Here is a 22,369-nt window from a genome sequence, read left to right on the forward strand (position 1 = left end):
GAGATCAGGAGATCAAGACCATCCTGGCTAACACGGTGAACCCCCGTCTCTACTAAAAACTACAGAAAAAAATTAGCCGGGCGTGATGGCAGGCGCCTGTAGTCACAGCTACTTGGGAGGCTGAGGCAGGAGAATGGCGTCAACCTGGGAGGCGGAGTTTGCAGTAAGCCGAGATCGCGCCACTGCACTCTAGCCTGGGCAACACAGCCAGACTCCATCTCAAAAAAAAAAAAAAGAAAAGAAAAAGAAAAAGAAAAAGAAAATTATGAGTAGGAACACTTAATGAATGGAAAGAGGAAAGTAATTTTACAAAATCCTAAGTAACAATCTTACTCTAAATTGGTAAGACTTTCAAGCCATTGATTCATTTATTAGATAACTCTGTGCTAAGCTCCTACTATATTTAGGGCACTGTTCTAGGTGCTGGGGACCAAAAGGGATGAATTTCTAAACCAGAAGTTGCAAACTGACGTTGTAATCTAAACTAAATGTGGCTCATTAGATATATTTTATTTGCCTTGCATGGTGTTTACCAACCCTTAAAAAATAGGATATTTCTGCCAACAAAGAACTACATTTCCAGCTTCACTTGAAAAATTAGAAAATTTGGTAACTTGATTTATTCCCAGATGGTAGCAACTGACTGGATATGCACAGCATTAGCTGCCTTTGGCCAGGCACAGTGGCTCACGCCTGTAATCCCAACATTTTGGGAGGCTAAGGCAGGCAGATCGCTTGAGGTCAGGAGTTCAAGACCAGCCTGGCCAACATGGTGAAACCTTGTCTCTACTAAAAATATAAAAACTAGCCAGGCATGGTGGCGGGTGCCTGTAATCCCAGCTACTCGGGAGGCTGAGGCAGGAGGATCAGTTGAACCAAGGAGCCAGAGGTTGTAGTGAGCTGAGATCATGCTACTGTACTCCAGCCTGGGCAACAGAGCAAAAACTCCATCTCAAAAATAAATAAATAAATAGGCTGAGGGTGGTGGCTCACACCTATAATCCCAGCACTTTGGGAGGCCAAGGTGAGTGGATCCCTTTGAGGCCAGGAGTTCGACACATGCCTGGCCAACATGGTGAAACCCCGTCTCTACTAAAAATACAAAAATCAGCCGGGCATGATGGTGGGTGCCTGTAATCCCAGCTACTCTGGAGGCTGAGGCCGGAGGATGCCTTGAGCCCTGGAGTTCAAGGCTGCAGTGACCTATAATTACCACTGCACTGTAGCCTGGGCGACAGAGTGAGACTCTGTCTCATAAATAAATAAATAAGCCACCTTTATTTAGGGCATGCCGTTTCCAACTCACTACAATCGTCATCAATCATTATTGGGTTGTTTTGTTTTGTTTTGTTTCTTGGAGCCAGGGTCTCACTGTGTGGCCCAGGCTGGAGTGCAGTGGCATGATCACAGCTCACTGCAGCCTCCACCTCCTGCGCTCAAGTGATCCTCCCACCTCGGCCTCCCAAGTAGCTGGGACCACAGGCATGCACCACCACATGTGGCTAATTTTTAATTTTTTTGTAGAGATAGAGTCTCGCTGTGTTGTCCAGGCTGGTCTGTAACTCCTGGGCTCACAAAATCCTCCCACCTCCGTCTCCCAAAATGCTGGGATTACAGGTGCCAGCCATCCTGCCTGGCCTAGACTTTTCTCTTTGTACATATCTGATTTTAAGAATGTGGGTAGGCTGGGCACCATGGCTCACACCTGTAATCCCAACACTTTGGGAGGCTGAGTCAGGTGGATCACCTGAGGTCAGGAGTTCGAGACCAGCCTGACCAACATGGTGAAACCTTTTCTACTAAAAATACAAAATTAGCCGGGCATGGTGGCGCATACCTGTAATCCCAGCTGCTTGGGAGGCTGAGGCAGGAGAATCGCTTGAACCCAGTAGGCGGAGAATGCTGTGAGCCAAGATCATGCCATCGCACTGCAGCCTAGGCAACAAGAGCGAAACTCCTTCTCAGAAAAGAAAAAAAAAAAAAAAAGAACATGGCTAAATATCAAAACTCTGAAAAGATTTGAACTATTTTGGACTTACTCCATCATCTTAGAGATCATGTGACCATTTTCATAGCACTTCATTCAAGCTTCATTTATTATATGTATGATTTTATATCTATGACTTACATAATTAACTGCGTCCTCTGAGGGACTGTAATAGGCAGGGAGCAGATTTGCTTTTTTAAAAAAATCTTTGCATCCTTAGTTTCTGACACATTTAGTATAGGCTCAATTATTGTCAATATGCCTTTGAGTCAACTGTGCTGCAAAGCCTTGACATTCACTCAACAAATATATTTGAGTACATACTATATGCCAGACATTGTGCTAAGTCCATGCAGGTACAGCAGTGAATATACAAACTAGGTGCTTGACCTCGTGGAGGAAAACAATTGTCATAAGAACTACCCAAGGCTGGACACAGTGGCTTATGCCTGTAATCCCAGCACCTGGGAGGCCGAGGGTTGGAGGATTGCTTGAGCCCAGGAGTTTAAGACCAGCCTGAACAACATGATAAGACCCCGTGTCTACAAGAAATAAAAAAAAAAAAAAAAATAGCCAGGCATGGTGGTGGGTACTTGTAGTCTCAGTTACTTAGGAGGCTGAGGTGGGAGAATCACTTGAGTCCAGGAGGTCAAGGCTGCGGTGAGCTGTGAGCATGCCACTGTACTCCAGCCTGGGTGACAGTGAGACATTGTATCAAAACCAAAGAAAGAGAGGGAAAGAGCTAGAGAGAAGGAAGGAGGGAGGGAGGGGAAAGAAGAAAGAAAAGAAAGAAGGAAAGAAAGAAAGAAAAAGACAGAGTGAAGGAAAGAGAGAGGGAGAGAAAGAAAGAAAAAGAACGGAGGGAGGGAGGGAAGAAAAGAAAGAGGCCTGGGTGCAGTGGCTCATGCCTGTAATCCCTACATTTCGGGAGGCCGAGGCAGGTGGATCACCTGAGGTTAGGAATTCGAGACCAGCCTGGCCAACATGATAAAACCCTATCTCTACTAAAAATACAAAAAATTAGCTGGGCATGGTGGCGTGTGCCTGTAATCCCAACTACTCAGGAGGCTGAGGCAGGAGAATTGCTTGAACCCTGGAGGCAGAGGTTGCAGTGAGCCAAGATCACTCCACTGTACTCCAGCCTGGGCAACAGAGCGAGACTCCGTCTCAAAAAAAAAAAAAGAAAAAGAAAAGAAAGATAATGAAGGGAAGGAAGAAAGAAAAGAAAGAAACTAGCCAGAAGTCCCTTTGATGAAACAGTCTCTGTCTCCAGGCGACTTAAGGAGGACCTGCTGTTACAGGTGAGTGATTGGCTGCTATAAATGGTGTTCCTTACACCAACATTTCAAAGCAGCACTCCAAGGTAATAAAGGAAGCAGGGCTTTGTAACTTGCAGTGGACTTTGGTTTATTTATTTTTATTTTTTATTTTTTATTTTTTTATTTTTTGAGACGGAGTCTCGCTTTATCCCCCGGGCTGGAGTGCAGTGGCCGGATGCTCCGCCTCCCGGGTTTACGCCATTCTCCTGCCTCAGCCTCCCAAGTAGCTGGGACTACAGGTGCCCGCCACCTCGCCCGGCTAATTTTTTGTGTTTTTTAGTAGAGACGGGGTTTCACCGGGTTAGCCAGGATGGTGGTCTAGATCTCCTGACCTTGTGATCCACCCGTCTCGGCCTCCCAAAGTGCTGGGATTACAGGCTTGAGCCACCACGCCCGGCCTATTTATTTTTATTTATTTAGTTTGCCCAGCATACTCTACTGTCCTCCCCATAAATGTGCTGTTTTTAATTTGCATGAAGTTGTAGAACATGTCCCTCTGCATACAGGGACAGGCGTGGAGCCCTAGTAGAGCTAATCAGCTCTTCTCTGGGGTTACACTGTGGACTTTAGAGAAAGAAGAGCTCGGCCGGGCGCGGTGGCTCAAGCCTGTAATCCCAGCACTTTGGGAGGCCGAGACGGGCGGATCACGAGGTCAGGAGATCGAGACCATCCTGGCTGACACGGTGAAACCCCGTCTCTACTAAAAAAATACAAAAAACTAGCCGGGCGAGGTGGCGGGCGCCTGTAGTCCCAGCTACTCGGGAGGCTGAGGCAGGAGAATGGCGTGAACCTGGGAGGCGGAGCTTGCAGTGAGCTGAGATCCGGCCACTGCACTCCAGCCTGGGCAACAGAGCGAGACTCCGTCTCAAAAAAAAAGAAAAAAAAAAAAAAAAAGAGAAAGAAGAGCTCTCTTTCTCCTGAGGTTGCTAAGCAAGGCTTAGGTGGCATATTCTTTGCTGCCTGTAGAGAAAGAGAACAAGGCCAATCTGCAAAGAGAAACAGAATCAAGCATAAAGAGAAAAACCATGATTCAAGAATATTCGTGATTGACGCGACAAAAGACCAACCCTGGGAATCAGAACCCCCAGGTTCTAGTGTTGGCCTTGAAACCAGCTCTGTAATTCAAGCAACAACCTAGTTTTCTCTCTTGGGTTAATCGCCTTTGCAATGAAAGGTCTGTACTAGATGATGTGTTAAGTCGTCTGCAGTGCTAAAATTCTGACTTGTTACTCCTTATTTTTATTTAAATTTTTTTTTTCTTTTTGAGACGGAGTCTCGCTCTGTCACCCAGGCTGGAGTGCAGTGGCACAGTCTCAGCTCACTGCAAGCTCCGCCTCCCGGGATCATGCCATTCTCCTGCCTCAGTCTCCAGAGTTGCTGGGATTACAGGTGTCCGCCACCACGCCTGGCTAGTTTCTTTTTGTATTTTTAGTAGAGACGGGGTTTCACCATGTTAGCCAGGATGGTCTCGATCTCCTGACCTCATGATCCGCCCGCCTTGACCTCCCAAAGTGCTGGGATTACAGGCGTGAGCCGCCGTGCTCTGCCTAAAAATGTTTTAAAAATAAAAAGTCAGCCAGTGGCCGGACGCAGTGGCTCATGCCTGTGATCCCAACAATTTGGGAGACCGAGGCAGGTAGATCACTTGAGCTCAGGAGTTAGAGACCAGCCTGGGTAACATGGTGAGACCCCATCTCTACTAAAACTACAAAAAATTAATCAGGCATGGTGGTGCATGCCTGTAGTCCCAGCTACTCAGGAGGCTGAGGTGGGAGGATTACTTGAGCCCGGGAGGCGGAAGTTGCAGGGAGCCACGATCACACCACTGCATTCCACATCCTGGGTGACAGAGTGAGACCTCATCTCAAAAAAAAGAAGAAATTAATGTTGGCCAAGCACTGTGGCTCATACCTGTAACCCCAACACTTTGGGAGGCCAAAGCAAGAGGATCACTTTAAGCTAGGAGTTCGAGACCAGCCTGGGCAACATAGTGAGACCCCATCTCTACAAAAAAAAGTATGAAAATTAGCCGGGCATGGTGACGTACACCTGTAGTCTTAGCTACATGGGAGGCTGAGGCAGGAGGATTACTTGAGCCCAGAAATTTGAAGCTGCAGTGAGCTATGATCATACCATTGTACTCCAGCCTGGATAACAGAAGGAGACCCTGTGTCTAATAATGACAGTAATAATAATAATTTAAAGGTCAAACATAAACGTTACTATTTTAGGGCCAGGAGCAGTGGCTCACACCTATAATCTCAGCACTTTGGGAGGACAAAGTAGGAGGATTGCTTGAGCCCATGAGTTTGAGAGCAACTTAGGCAACACAGTGAGACCCTGTCTCTCAAAAAAAAAACAAAACAAAAACAAAAACAAAAAAAAAATACCATTTTAGGCCGGGCACAGTGGCTCATGCCTGTAATCCCAGCACTTTGGGAGGGCGAGGCAGGCGAATCACTTGAGATCAGGAGTTCGAGACCAGCCTGGCCAACACAGCAAAACCCCATCTCTACTAAAAACATAAAAATTAGCCAGGCGTGGTAGCACGTGCCTGTAATCCCAGCTACTCAGGAGGCTGAGGCACGAGAATTGCTTGAACCCGGTAGGGCAGAGGTTGCAATGAGCCGAGATCAGACCACTCCACTCCGGACTAGGTGACAGAGAGAAACTCCATCTCAAAACAAACAAACAAACAAAAACCTACCATTTTAATCATGTAAAGTATACAATTCAGTGTAATTAGTACATTCACAGTGATATGCAACTTTCACTATTATTCAGTACCAGAACTTTTTCATCATCCCCAAAAAGAAAACCCACGCACTTTAGCAGTGACTCCCCATTCTCCTGTCCCCTCTCCCCAGCCTCCAGAAATCACTAGGCTGCTTCTTGTCTCTATGGATTTGCCTTTTCAGGATATTTACTATAAATGGAATCATACAGTATGCAGCCTTTGGGGTCTGACTTCTTTCACTTAGCATAATGTTGTTTCAAGGTTCGTGCATGTTGTAGCATGTGTCAGTACTTCAGTACTCCTTTTTTTTTTTTTTTTTTTTTTGAGATGGAGTCTCACTCTGTCACCCAGGCTGGAGTGCAGTGGTGCAATCTCGGCTCACTGCAAGCTCTGCCTCCTGGGTTCACGCCATTCTCCTGCCTCAGCCTCCAGAGTAGCTGGGATTACAAGCTTCTGCCACAACGCCCGGCTAAATTTTTTCTGTATTTTTAGTAGAGATGGGGTTTCACGTGTTAGCCAGGATGGTCTCGATCTCCTGAACTCGTGATCCACCCACCTCGGCCTCCCAAAGTGCAGGATTACAGGTGTGAGCCACCGTGCCCGGCCGCTCCTTTCCTTTTAATGGCTGAATCATATTCCACTGTATGGAGAGACCACATTTTATTTACCCGTTTGTCCATGGATGGATATTTCGGTGGTTTCCACCTTTTGGCTATTGTGAATAATGCTGCAATGAACCTGTGTCTACAAATTTCAGAGTGTTTAATCTTCTCACAGGGACACAGAAGAAAATAGTGCTTAACAAAAAATAACTTAGGCCAGGTGCGGTGGCTCACGCCTGTAATCCCAGCACTTTGGGAGGCCGAGGGGGGTGAATCACCTGAGGTCGGGAGTTCAAGACCAGCCTGACCAATATGATAAAACCCCATCTTTACTAAAAATAGAAAAAAAAATTAGCTGGGCGTGGTGGCATGCACCTGTAATCCCAGCTACTCGGGAGGCTGAGACAGGAGACTTGCTTGAACCTGAGAGGCAGAGGGTGCGGTGAGTCAAGAGCATGCCATCCATTGCACTTCAGCCTGGGCAACAAAAGCGAAACTCCATCTCAAAAAAAAAAAAAAAAAAAACTTTTGAGCCTGGGCATGGTAGCCCACACCTTTAATCCCAGCACTTTGTGAGGCTCAGGCACATGAATCACTTGAGGCCAGGAGGTTCGAGGCCAACATGGCGAGACCCCATCTTTTTTTTTTATTTTGAGACAGAGTCTCGCTCTATCGCCCAGGCTGGAGTGCAGTGGCATGATCTCAGCTCACTGCAAGCTCCGCCTCCTGGGTTCAGGCCATTCTCCTGCCTCAGCCTCCTGAGTAGCTGGGTCTACAGGCGCCCACCCCCACGCCCGGCTAATTTTTTGTATTTTTAGTAGAGATGGAGTTTCACCATGTTAGCCAGGATGGTCTTGATCTCCTGACCTCATGATCCGCCGGTCTCGGCCTCCTAAAGTGCTGGGATTACAGGCGTGAGCCACCACGCCCAGCCTAAACCCCATCTTTACAAAATACACAAGAAACATACCAATAAAAAAGCTGGGCATGATGGTGAGCATCTGTAGTCCCAGCTACTCAGGAGGCTGAGGTGAGAGGATCACTTGAGCCCCATAGGTGGAGGTTGCAGTGAGCTGAGATCATGCCACTGCACTCCAGCCTGGGCAACAGAGCAAGACCCTGTCTCAAAAATAAAAATAAAAATAAAGATAACATTTGAGCGGCTGAATTTCAGCAAGCTTGGGCACCTCTGGGTGCCCCTCAGACCACCCTGCTTCTGGCATGACCATCAGTACATGGTTTTGGATTGTTTTGAGGGTTTTTTTGGTTTGTTTTTTGAGGTGGTGGTCTCACTCTCGCCCAGCCTGCAGTGTAGTGGTACAATCACAGTTCTCCGCAGCCTCCATTTCCCAGGCTCAAGTGATCCTCCTACCTCAGTCTCCCAAGTAGCTGGGACTACAGCCACATGCCACTATGCCCGGCTAATTTTCTTGATTTTTAGTAGAGAGGGAGTCTCACTATGTTACCCAGGCTGGTCTCAAACTCCTGAGCTCAAGCGACCCTCCTGCCTTGTCCTCCCAAAGTCCTGGCTTTACCGGCGTGAGCCACCACTCCTGGCCTAGTTATTTTTTATTTGCTTACCTCTATCTTAGCCTGTTTTTTATTGTTGTTGGTTTTTTGTTTTGTTTTGTTTTTGAGATGCAGTCTCACTCTGTCACCCAGGCTGAAGTGTGCAGCAGCCCGATCTTGGCTCACTGCAACCTCTGCCTCCTGGGTTCAAGCGATTCTCCTGTCTCACCCTCTCAAGTAGCTGGGATTACAGGCATGTGCCACCATGCCCAGCAATTTTTTGTATTTTTAGTAGAGATGAGTTTTCGCCATGTTGGCCAGACTGGTCTCGAATCCTGACCTCAGGTGATCCACCCACCTCGACCTCCCAAAGTGCTAGGATTACAGGCATGAGACACCGTGCCTGGCCTCCTCTTTGTTAAAGACTCCCCACCACTTCAATCTTCTTTCTTGCTTTCTTCCCCCATAGACTCCAGCACCTGTATCTCCCTGTTAATTATTTCCTTGATCTGTCATAAAACATCCCTTTTTGTCTTTATTTTTTATTTATTTATTTTACAAATGTAGTCTTGCTATGTTTCCCAGGCTGGATTTGAACTCCTGGGCTCAAGTGATCCTCTTGCCTCGACCTCCCTAGAAGCTAGGACTACAGGCAGGTGCTACTGTGCCCGGTTTAAAACATCCATTCTTTATTGTGCATGAGTGTTTTTAAAAATGCCTAATGAAAAACCAGTATTTTTTTGCTCTGGTTGCCATAACAAAGCACCACACGCTGGGTGGCTTAATCGACAGAGATGTGTCGCCTCACAACTCTGGAGGCTGGAAGTCCAAGATCAAGATGTTGGCAGGGTCAGTTCCTTCTGAAGGTTATGAGTGAAGGCTGCGTTCGAGGCCTCTCTCCTTGGCTTGCAGATGGTCATTTTCACATAGCCTGTACACATATCTGTGTTCATATTTCCACCCCTGCTTGTTATTTATTTATTTATTTTGAGGCGGAGTCTCGGTCTGTCCCCCAGGCTAGAGTGCAGTGGCGAAATCTCAGCTCACTGCAAGCTCTGCCTCCAGGGTTCAAGCGATTCTCCTGCCTCAGCCTCCCGAGTAGCTGGGACTACAGGTGCATGCCACCACTCCTGGCTAATTTTTTTTTTTTTTTTTTTTTTTGGATTTTTAGTAGAAATGGGGTTTCACTGTTTTAGCCAGGATGGTCTCGATCTCTTGACCTCATGTGAATCGCCTGCCTCGCCCTCCCAAAGTGCTGGGATTACAGGCGTGAGCCACCACGTCCAGTCCATATTTCACCCTTTTATAAGGATACCAGTCATGTTGAATTAGAGGCCCACCCTGATTCATAGGATCCCATATTTTAACTAATCTACATCTGCAATGGCCCTATTTCCAAATAAGGTCACCTTCTGAGTTATTCAGGGTTAGGGCTTTAACATATAAATTTGGGTGGGTAGAAGTGGGAGACACAATTTCCCACAATGATAAAATGCAGTAAGATTTGGAGGAGACAGTTTCACACAGTACTGGAAGGAATACGAATTGATACAGCCCTTAGAAGGGTTTATCCATCAGAGTGCAGGCAGGAAACAGAAGCTATAAACAAGAAAATGACTACAGAGAATTGGTTCCACAAGTAATGAAAGATCTGAGAACCCAAACGGGACAGAGATTAGCAATAAAGCTGGGTGCAGTGACTCACACCTATAACCCCAGCACTTTGGGAGGTCAAGGAGGAAGGATTGCTTGAGCCCAGGAGTTCAAGACCAGCCTGGGCAACATAGCAAGACCTCGTCTCTACAAAAAAAATTAAAAGTTGCTGAGTGTGGGCTGGGCACAGTGGCTCACGCCTGTAATCCCAGCACTTTGGGAGGCTGAGGCAGGCAGATCACATGAGGTCAGAAGTTTGAGACTGGCCTGACCAACATGGCAAAACCCCGTCTCTATTAAAAATACAAAAATTAGCCGGGCGTGCTGGCGTATGCCTGTAATCCCAGCTAGTCAGGAGGCTGAGACAGGAGACTTGCTTGAACCCAGGAGGCAAAGGTTGCAGTAAGCTGGAGATCCCACCACTCTACTCCAGCCTGGGCGACAGAGCAAGACTCTGTCTAAAAAAAAAAAAAAAAATGGCTGGGTGTGGTGGCACACACTTGTATTCCCAAATACTTGGGAGGCTGAGTGGGGAGAATCTCAGGATCCCAGAAGGTCAAGGCTGCAGGGAGCCACAATTGTGCCACTGCACTCCAGCCTGGGCAACAGAGCAAGACCCTGTCTCAGAGAGAGAGAGAGAGAGAGAATATGAATAACAAGATCCTGCCACTCCTAGGTCGAAATGGACAAAGAAAGTGGTGACCAGCTAGAGCCACTGAGAAGGAGTTGGTGGTGCCACGTAAAATATAGCCACTGCTGGAGGATGTTGCCTGAGGCAGAGAGAAAGGGCAAGAAATTCTGAAGCTTCTCCTTTTCCCTCGCCCTCCAATCTCCCTGCGGCGCCTCCTATTAGTTCAACCCATCAGGGTGACTCAGGAGCCAGGAAAAGAAGCCTGCGACCATCACCACTATCTAATTCCAGAACATTTCCATCACCCTAAAAAGAAACCCCATACCCAGTAGCAGTCACTCCCCATTCTCCCTCCCCTAACTCCTGGCAAGCACGAACCTACTTTCTATCTCTATAGATGTACCTATTCTGGAAATTCCATTCCGATGGATTTATACAATATGTGGTTTTTTTGTGTCTGGCTTCTTTTCATTTAGCTTCATGTTTCTGAGGTTCATCCACATCATAGCGTGGATCAGGACTTTATCCCTTTTTGTGCCTGACTAATATTCCATTGTATGGATAGACCACGTTTTGTTTGTCCATTCCTCAGTTCATGGACACTTGGGCTGTTTCCACCTTTTGGCTATTGTGAATAGTGATGGTATGAACATTCCACGTACATGTTTTTGCATGAACATATGTTTTCAGTTCTTTGGGTTACATACCTAGGAGTGGAATTTCTGGGCCGTATGCTAATTCTACATTTAACTTCTTGAGGAACTGCCAGACTGTTTTCCAAAGTGGCTGCACCATTTTACATCCACCAGAAATGACTCTACATTTTAATGAGGATCAGAAACCCAGCTTGCTGCTTAACCATGAATCATGTTCAGCAATCTGATGATTTTGAAAGAACTAAATAATTATCAAAGATTTTAAAGTTATTCTGAGTAGTGGATGATTATATTCCCGATTTCATGTATCTCTGAACACTGTACACCCTGAGTAGAATTGTACCAACTAGAGCCAATTTTTCTCCATTGTTCGTTAGACAGAAGTTCACCAGCAGCTAAGTGCTGACACATCATTCCCAGCACCCACCCCAGATGGGAAAGGCAGCAGTGTCACCGTACACATGCCATACCTGCTGCTGCTCAGATCTAAAACTTCAGAAAATGACAAACCCTAACCCTACAATTCTGAGACATGATGTTAGAGGGAATGGATAATTGTTCTGATTCCTCTGGGCAAGGAAAATGTAATGTGTGAACCGGTTCTCCTGTGTGCATGCATAAACACTCTCTTTTGATAATACAAGAAAATCCAGCTGAAAGGGGGAAAAATGTCTCCTATCAAATAAAATGAGGCCTGACTTTGAGAGAGTCACGCAGAGTCTCAGGACTCACTCAGTACAGAAAGTTCTGGGTAATGAACTGAGCTGCTGGGGAAACTCGATTACTAGCCTGATAAGCATCACTAAGTTTCCAGATCCAAGGTAGCATTTCAGCTTCTCAAGGCTCACGAACTGAATTGACCTCCCTCCCTGGGGAAAGGAATTCTCACTGTTGTCTCTGGACCGCTTATTTCATTCAAAGGAGACTCCGCTGCTGAAGGATCAATGGACAAATTAATTAATTGGGGTTGAGTTTACATTTTTATTGTCAACTCTCATCATTTGTTTGGTTAAACCCACTACCCATATCTCTCAGTGCTAATCAGAGAAAGATTACATAATTTTACACTTACCTTTTTCTTTTTTTTTTTTTTTTGAGAAGGAGTCTCGCTCTGTCGCCCAGGCTGGAGTGCAGTGGCCAGATCTCAGCTCACTGCAAGCTCCGCCTCCCGGGTTCACGCCATTCTCCTGCCTCAGCCTCCCGAGTAGCTGGGACTACAGGCACCTGCCACTTTGCCCGGCTAGTTTTTTGTATTTTTTAGTAGAGACAGGGTTTCACCGTCTCTACATAGCCAGGATGGTCTCGATCTCCTGACCTCGCGATCCGCTCGTCTCGGCCTCCCAAAGTGCTGGGATTACAGACTTGAGCCGCCGCGCCCGGCTACACTTACCTTTTTCATTTCCTTGGAGACACCCTGACTTACTCTCAATGTTTAACTGGCAGTTGCCAGCAGAACTGGCTACTTTCAATAATAGAAGTAGAAACACATTTGCTTATTGCTTTTGCTTCTTTTCAGGATGTTAATTCCTTGCTTTTTAAAAAATGTATACATTTGGCTGGGTGTGGTGACTCACACCTATAATCCCAGCACTTTGGGATGCCAAGGCAGGTGGATCATTTGAGGCCAGGAGTTTGAGACCAGCCTGGCCAACATAGTGAAGTCCCGTCTCTACTAAAAATACAAAAATTAGCTGGGCATGGTGGCACATGCCTGTAATCCCAGCTACTTGGGAGGCTGAGGCAGGAGAATCACTTGAACCAGGAAGGTGGAGGTTGCAGTGAGCCAAGATGGTACCACTGCACTCCAGCCTGGGTGACAGAGTCAGACTCCATTTAAAAAAAAAAAAAAAAAAAAAAAAAAGCATACATTTTAGTGTGAAAGAGTTCCTGAACCTGTAATGTTTGATGAATACATATAATGTATTGTGGCAGTAGGGAACTGATTATTTGGCAATGCAATGCCAAATAACGGCAATGCATCAGTTCTCTACTGCCGCAATAATGCTGTGTCACAACTACAAAACCTCAGTGACATAACAATAAGCATAATTGTTCACACATCTGTGGTTGGCTGGGGAGCCTTGCGGATTTTGTTGGGGGCGCTGGATCACAGATGAGAGGGCTGGCTGAGTGGCTGATCTAGAATGGATGTGACCGGAGTGTTTCTCTCTGTCTCTTCCCCATCAGGCTACCCCAGAGAATGATCTTGCGGTGAAGGTGGAGGTGCAAGACTGCAAAAGGGGAAACACCTGGGTCTCTTGAGTCCTAAGCTCAGTAGTGACACACAATGCTTGTGCCACATTTTTTTTGGCTAAAGCGTAAGTACGGCCCAGATTCAAGGGTTGGGAAATAAATTCTGCCTTTTTAGCCAGAAGAGCTACAGAGTCACACAGCAAAAAATCCTGAACACAGGGAAAGGCAAAGAATACCCCCAGAGGACAACCCACCCGAAGCAGTCCATTCTCGTCACCTTTACAGTCCATTTTTTTTGGTCTAATTTTTATTTATTTATTTATTTATTTATTTATTTATTTATGTATTTATTTTTATTGAGACGGAATCTCACTCTGTCTGCCAGGCTAGAGTGCAGTGGTGCAATCTCAGCTCACTGCAAACGCTGCCTCCTGGGCTCAAGCCATCCTCCCATCTCAGCCTCCCATGTAGCTGGTACTACAGGTGCCTGCCATCACACCTTGTTCTTTTTTTTTTTTTTTTTTTTGAGACAGAGTCTTGCTCTGTCACCCAGGCTGGAGAAGCTCCACCTTCCGGGTTCACGCCATTCTCCTGCCTCAGCCTCCCAAGTAGCTGGGACTACAGGCGCCCGCCACCACGCCAGCTAATTTTTTGTATTTTTAATAGAGACGGGATTTCACCGTGTTAGCCAGGATGGTCTCGATCTCCTGACCTCATGATTTGCCCGCCTTGGCCTCCCAGAGTTCTGGGATTACAGGCTTGAGCCACCGTGCCCTGCCAATTTTTATATTTTTAGTAGAGACGAGGGTTTCACCATGTCGGTCAGGCTGGTCTCAAACACCTGATCTCAAGTGATCCACCTGCCTCAGCCTCCCAAAGTGCTGGGATTACAGGCATGAGTCATCACGCCCACCCCATTATGTATTTCAAAATAGCTAAAAGGACTTGAAACTTTCCCAACACATAGAAATGATAAATACATGAGGTGATGAATACCCTAAATGCCCTGAATTGATCATTACACATTCTATGTACATAACAAAATATCACATGTACCCCATAAATATGTACAAATATTATGCATCAGCTGGGCGAAGTGGCTCACGCCTCTAATCCCAGCACTTTGGGAGACTGAGGTGGGTGGATTACCTGAGGTCAGAAATTCGAGACCAGCCTGGCCAATGTGGTAAAACCCCATCTCTACTAAAAACACAAAAATTAACCAGGCGTGGTGGCATGCACCTGTAGTCCTAGCTACTCGAGAGGGGGAGACAAAATTGCTTGAATCCGGGAGGCGGAGGTTGCAGTGAGCCAAGATTGCGCCACTGCACTCCAGCCTGGACAACAGCGTGAGACTCTGTCTAAAAAAACAAACAAACAAATATTATGCATCAATTTAAAAAGTTAGTTTATGGACGGGTGTGGTGGCTTACACCTGTAATCCCAGCACTTTGGAAGGCTGAGGCGGGTGGATCACCTGAGACCAACCTGGCCAACATGGTGAAACTCCATCTCTACTAAAAAAATACAAAATTAGCCAGGCGTGGTGGCGTACGCCTGTAATCCCAGCTACTCAGGAGACTGAGGCATGAGAATCTCTTGAACCCGGGAGGCGGAGGCTGCAATGAGCCGAGATTGTGTCACTGCACTCCAGCCTGGGTGACAGACTGAGACTCCATTTCAAAAATAAATTTTAAAAAATTAGTTTAAAAAAACCCTTCCTAATATTAGAAATCAAACCTGGAACTTTCCAAAGTCTCAGAGATGATCAGAACAAATTTCTTATTTAGTCCTTAAAAACAGGCCAGGTTGGCCAGGCGCGGTGGCTCACGCCTGTAATCCCAGCTCTTTGGGAGGCCGAAGCGGGCGAATCACGAGGTCAGGAGATTGAGACCATCCTGGCTAACATGGTGAAACCCTGTCTCTACTAAAAAGTACAAAAAACTAGCCGGGCATGGTGGCGGGCGCCTGTAGTCCCAGCTACTCGTGAGGCTGAGGCAGGAGAACAGCCAGAACCCGGGAGGCAAAGCTTGCAGTGAGCCGAGATCACGCCACTGCACTCCAGCCTAGGCGGAAGAGCAAGACTCCATCTCAAAGAAAAACAATAAAAAAATAAAAAATAGGCCAGGTTAGCCAGGTGTGCTGGCTAACACCTGTAATCCCAGCACTTTGGGAGGCTCAGGCAGGTGGATCACCTGAGGTCTGGAGTTCAAGACCAGCCTGGCCAACATGGTGAGACCCCCATCTCTACTTAACATCAAATTAGCCAGGCATGGTGGCACATACCTGCAATCCTAGTTACTCAGGAGGCAAGACTGGAGAATCACTTGAACCTGGGAGGTGGAGGTTGCAGTGAGCTGAGATCGTACCACTGTACTTCAGCCTAGGTGACAAGAGCGAAACTACATCTCAAAAAAAAAAAGGAAAAAAAAAGGCACGGTGGCTCTTGCCTGTAGTTCCAACACTTTGGGAGGGCGAGGCAGGAGGATCGCTTGAGCCCAAGAGTTCAAAAGCAGCCTGGACAACATCTCTGATATATAAAATAAAATAAATCCCTATTTCTACAAGAGGTCAGGGATATCATATATACTCACTCTAAAGCCTAGTCCAATTTTGAGGGAATGATTAACAAGTCATCATTAAGCCAGAATTATCGGAAAATTCAAAGTGGTTTCACGTTTCCCAGCCACAGCATTGGAACTCATGTTTCCCATAAGCTTCTGGAACTTCTGAGCATTGTTCAGTCACTATTAAAAACTAGATGATTATCTCTTTCCTTTCAGGTTCTTAATGATCTTGAATGACAAAAGCAATTAAGTTGCCAGAAAACTTCTCTAGTCTTCTGGTCGTTTTGAGTTCTTTGAATGAGTATTTTATTCACTGCGTGTGTATGAGGTAAAGGAAAGAAACACTTCTTCATGGTCTTAATTTGTGTCAATTAATGAATAAAAGAATGGACATTGTCGTATATGTTGTCCAGGCTGGTCTCTAACTCCTGGAATCAAGCGATCCTCTGGCCTCTGCCTCCCAAAGTGCTGGGATTATAGGCATGAGCCACTAAGCCCATCCATATTTTCTCAGGTATTATAAAAAGTGATACATACTCTTTGCAGAAAACATGAAAAATATAGAAAAGGAGAACAAGATAAATCAGAAATAGCAAAACTGTCATTCCACAACCCAGTGATAACTTCTATGTCATTTTAATACATTTCCCTTTCCTTTGGTCATTGCTAAATCTTCATACAAGTAGCAGCATCTAGTATGTAATTGGCATGTAATAAATATTTGTTAAATGTATTGGTAAAAGAAAGTTAAACCACCGGTGTGGTGGCTCACGCCTCTAATCCCAGCACTTTGGGAGACCGAGGCAAGTGGAGCCATAGGGAGACCTGTCTCTACAAAAATAAACAAAATTAGCTGGGCATGATGGTGTGCAACCATAGTCCTAGCTGCTCAGGAGGCTGAGGTGGGAGGATCACTGGAACCTGGGAGGTGGAGGCTATAGTGAACCGTGATCATATCACTCCTGAGGTCAGGAGTTCGAACCCAGCCTGACCAATATGATAAAACCAGTATCTACTAAAAATAGAAAAAAAAGTTAGCCAGGCGTGGTGGCATGCACGTGTAATCCCAGCTACTCGGGAGGCTGAGACAGGAGACTTGCTTGAACCTGGGAGGCAGAGGCTGCAGTGAGTCAAGAGCACGCCATTGCACTCCAGCCTGGGCAACAAGAGCGAAACTCCGTCTAAAAAATTTAAAAAAAAAAAAGAAAGTTAAACCAAGCAAATTTTACCATAAAATTAGGTAGAACATGGGTATCATCGTGTTAGCTTCATATCTTTTGATTTTCAAGTTTGGGATACTGAGGAAGTACTAATGACAGGACCAAAGCACAAAGAAAAGGTGGGGTACCCTAGGCTGAAGGGAACAGCGTCTTTAAAATCATCCATTGAGAATATTGTTCACTGCCAGGCACAGTGGCTCACACTTGTAATCCCAGCTATTTGGGAAGGTGACGTGGGTGGATCACTTGAGCCTGGGATTTCAACGCCAGCCTGGGCAAGATAGCAATACCTCCTCTCTACTTAAAAAAAAAAAAAAAAAAAAATTAGATAGGCATGGTGGCGCATGCCTGTAGTCCCACCTATTCAGGAGGCTGAGGTAGGAAGATCACTTGAGCCCAGGAGTTTGAGGCTGCAGTAGCCATGATCGCATCACTGCACTCCAGCCTGGGTGACAGAGGAAGACCCTGTCTCAAAAAAAAAAGAGAGAGAGAGAGAGAGAGAGAGGAAAGAATCCTGCTGGCATGGTGGCTCACACCTGTAATCCTAGCACACTGGGAGGCTGAGGCAGGCGGATCACTTGAGGTCAGGTGTTCGAGACCAGCCTGGCCAACGTGGTGAAACTCCATCTCTACTAAAAATACAAAAATTAGCCCCGTATGGTGGTGGGCGCCTATAATCCTAGCAACTTGGGAGGCTGAGGCAAGAGAATCGGTAGAACCCAGGAGGCGGAGGCAGCAGTGAGCTGAGATTGCACCACTGCACTCCAGCCTGGGCGACAGAGTGAGACCCTGTCTCAAAAAAAAAAAAAAAAGGGGCCGGGCGCGGTGGCTCACGCCTGTAATCCCAGCACTTTGGGAGGCCGAGGCAGGCGGATCACAAGGTCAGGAGATCGAGACCATGGTGAAACTCCGTCTCTACTAAAAATAGAAAAAATTAGCCGGGCGCAGCGGCGGGCGCCTGTAGTCCCAGCTACTCGGGAGGCTGAGGCAGGAGAATGGCGTGAACCCGGGAGGCGGAGCTTGCAGTGAGCCGAGATTGCGCCACTGCACTCCAGCCTGGGCGACAGAGCAAGACTCCGTCTCAAAAAAAAAAAAAAATTCCTATTCAGAGGTGTACTCTAAAACATAAAATATTTAATTTCTTTTTTTTTTTTTTTTTTTTTGAGATGGAGTCTCACTCTGTAGCCCAGGCTGGAGTGCACAGTGGTGCAATCTCGGCTCACTGCAACCTCTGCCTCCCAGGTTCAAGAAATTCTCCTGCCTCAAGCCTCCTGAGTAGCTGAGATTACAGGCTTGCGCTACCATGCCTGGCTAATTTTTGTATTTTTAGTAGAGATAGGATTTCACCATGTTGGCCAGGCTGGTTTCAAACTCCTGACCTCAGGTGATCCACCTGCCTCAGCCTCCCAAAGTGCTGGGATTTCAAGCGTGAGCCACCGCGCCCGGCCTCTTTTTACTTTTTTATTTAACTTATTTTTTCAGAGACAGAGTCTCACTCTGTCACCCAGGCTGGAGTGCAGTGGCATGATTGATCCTGGCTCACTGCAGCCTCGGCCTCCTAGGCTCAGGTGATCCTCTTGCCTCAGCCTCCCAAGTAGCTGGGACCACAGACACATGTCACCATGCCTGGCTAATGTTTTTAACATTTTCTGTAGCAACGTGTATTCCTATCTACCCAGGCTGCTCTCAAACTCCTGGGTTCAAGTGATCCTCTTGCCTCAGCCTCCCAAAGTGCTGGAATTAAGGCACATCACTCCTTAAATAAACTCTGCCACATCTCACATAAGAAGGCAATTTCCCTTGCTGATTTGGAAGCTTATGTTAACTTTTTCTGGTCGCTGGTGTGTGTTTTGAATTGTAAAGACTTTCATCTACTCAAAAGCTGAGTTCCTTGAAAATCATGGGTAAATATTTTGATGGTGGTTAAATTTTCCAATGCCTTAAGGGAGATCGGAAATTAAAGACTGAAGGGAGCCTGTTAAGCAAGCAATCATGCCGCAATGCATCCTCTGTAAAAAACTGAAATTATGTCCAGGCTCAGTGGCTCAAGCCTGTAATCCTAGCACTCTGGGAGGCCAAGGCCAGTGGATCACTTGAGGTCGGGAGTTTGAGACCACCCTGGCCAACATGAGGAAACTCCATCTCTACTAAAAAAAAAATACCCAAAAAAAAAAAAAAAATTAGTCGATCATGGTGGTGCACACCTGTAATCCCAACTACTCAGGAGGCTGAGGCAGGAGAATTGCTTGAACCTGGCAGGCGGAGGTTGCAGTCAGCTGAGATCGTGCCACTGCACTCCAGCCTGGGTGACACAGGGAGACTCCGTCTCAAAAAAAAACCAAAAACAAAACTGAAATTATATTAATATACATTTAGTTGCCTAAAGTGGGATAAGCTTGTACCACTTCAGTGTTCCTATAACTGTGATTTTCCAAACTTTAATGTGCAAGTAAATCACCTGGAAAGCTTGTTAAATAAATATAGATTCTGTCGGACACAGTGTCTCACACCTGTCATCTCAGCACCTGCTGAGGCAGGCAGATCACTTGAAGCCAGGAGTGTGAGACCAGCCTGGCCGACAGGGCAAAACGCTGTCTCTACTAAAAATACAAAAATTAGACGGGTGTGGTGGCGTGCATTGTAATCCCAGCTACTTGGGAGGCTGAGGCAAGAGAATTGCCTGAGCCCGGGAGGCGAAGTTTGCAGTGAGTTGAGATTGCACCACTGCACTCCAGCCTGGGTGACACAGGGAGACTCCCTCAGTCTCAAAAATAAAATAAAATAAAAAAGTACAGATTCTCATTCAGTTGGTCTGGGGCAGGCTGGGTTTGTGAATGTCTAACAGGCTCCCAGGTGATATTGAGAATATGAGTCCTCTAACCATACTTTGAGATGTGAAAGCTCATGAATAGCCTAACTGGTCTCCACTGCTAAAATCTCAGGGCACAGTGCTGTAGATGTAATGGGGGCATTAGACTGGGTCTCATTGAGTTAGCCCATTAACTAATCTAAATTATCTCTCTCTACATCTGAAGTGCTTAATTAATTAATAAACAAAGCTATTTTTTCCCCCTTCTCTTTTTAAATTGTGGTAAAATTAACCATTTTAAAGTGAGCACTTCAGTCCCATTTCATGCATTTACAATATTGGGCAACTATCATCTCCATCTAGTTGTGAAACATTTTCATCACCCCTAAAAGACACTCTGTACCCATTAAGCAATCACTACCCACTTTCCCCTCTCCCCAGCCCCTGGCAACCACCAATCTGCTTCCTGTCTCTATGAATTTAACTCTTCTGGATAATCCATATGCAGACGATAATGTTTTGGAACAGATAGCGGTGATGGTTGCATGTGAAGTTACTAAATGCCACTGACTTGTACCCTTTAAAATGGTTAAGGCTGGGCGCGGTGGCTCACGTGTGTAATCCTAGCACTTTGGGAGGCCGAAGCTGGCGAATCATGAGGTCAGGAGTTCAAGACCAGTCTGGCCAACATAGCGAAACCCATCTCTACTAAAAATACAAAAATTAGCCAGGCATGGTGGTATGTGCCTGTAATCCAGGCTACTCAGGAGGCTGAGGTGCGAGAATCACTTGAACTCGGGAGGCAGAGGCTGCAGTGAGCCAAGATCGTGCCATTGCACTCCAGCCTGGGTGGCAGAGTGAGACTCTGTCTCAAAAAAAAAAAAAAAAGTTAAAATGGTGAATTTTCTGTTAAGGGAATTTTACCACAGTAGAAAAAAAATATGAACATCTGCATTTTATAACAAAAGCTACTTGGCTGGTGACCTTCTCAAAAATAATTTGAGTCCTTTAGAATGAGGAAACTGAGGCCTTGGGGGTCACCCAGCCCTTTGGTGGCAGAATAGAAACCAGATTTCTTTCTTTCTTTCTTTTTTTTTTTTTTTGAGACAAAGTCTCGCTCTGTCACACAGGCTGGAGCGCAGTGGTGCCATCTCAGCTCACTGCAGCCTCCATCTCCCAGGTTCCAGTGACTCTCCTGCCTCAGCCTCCTGAATAGCTGGGATCACAGATGTGCACCACCATGCCTAGCTAATTTTTGGATTTTTTAGTAGAGACAGGGTTTCACCATGTTGGCCAGGGTGGTCTCCAACTCCTGGGCTCAGGTGATCCACCTGCCTCAGCCTCCCAAAGTGCTGGGATCACAGACATGAGCCACTGTGCCTGGCCAACAACTAATTTTTGACACAACACTGTATTGGAGGGCAAAGAAACCAGAGATCAATATCTGCCCCTCAATGTTTGCAGTCTAATTGGAGAAACTAAATCATCACATGAGAGCAAGTGACCTATCAGCAAATACAGAACAATATATACACATTGAGCACAGTTAAACATCATTAACATAGACTCATGAATCTTACCTTCACAAAGATTTGGACGGTCAGCTCTAAGAATTATTTTCTTACTGCATGGGAAGCAATTCTAAGGAAATGAGCCATGCAAACCAGGTCACAATAGGCACCTCTGTATCCTGTTTGAAATACAACATCTCTGTTCTTCTGAAATCAGTAGTGAGACTACTGCTTACATGTTATAATTAAATGTTATAATTAAAAGTGTGGGCCATGTAATCAGACTGTCTGGGTGCAACCAGGCCATACCACTTACTATCAAGGGACTTTGGGCAATTAGTTAATCCCCTATACTTCAGTTTTTTCATCTACAAAATGGGAATACTAACAGTACAAACTTCAGGGGCAATGATGAGCTTTAAAGGAGAAATACATGTAAAGTGCTAAGAATCGTTCCTTGGACTTAGTAAATCACAATAAATGCTAGCTGTTATTATTATTGTACCAAAAAAAAAAAAAAAACCTGGCCCAGGCATGGTGGCTCGTGCCTGTAATCCTGGCACTTTGAGAGGCCAAGATGAGAGCATCATTTGACTTCAGGAGTTCAAGACCAGCTTGGGCAACATGGTGAGACTTCATCTCTAGTCTTATAAAAATTTACTTCATAAAAATATTTTTACAGACTGATAAGCTGCGTGATTTTTGACCCATTCCAAGTAAGTCACTATCTTTCTTTTCTTTTCTTTTCTTTCTTTCCTTCTTTCTTTCCCTCCCTCCCTCCCTCCCTCCCTCCCCTCCCTCCCTTCCTTCCTTCCTTCCTTCCTCCTTCCTTCTTTCCTTCCTGAATCTCACTTGTTTCCAGGTTTCCAGTGCAGTGATGACTTCCACTCACTGCAACCTCCACCTCCCAGGTTCAAGTGATTCTCCTGCCTCAGCCTCCCAAGTAGGTGGGATTACAAGCATGGGCACCACATC

This window comes from Papio anubis, chromosome 9 (assembly GCF_008728515.1).
Source record: "Papio anubis isolate 15944 chromosome 9, Panubis1.0, whole genome shotgun sequence".
Classification (NCBI taxonomy): Eukaryota; Metazoa; Chordata; class Mammalia; order Primates; family Cercopithecidae; genus Papio; species Papio anubis.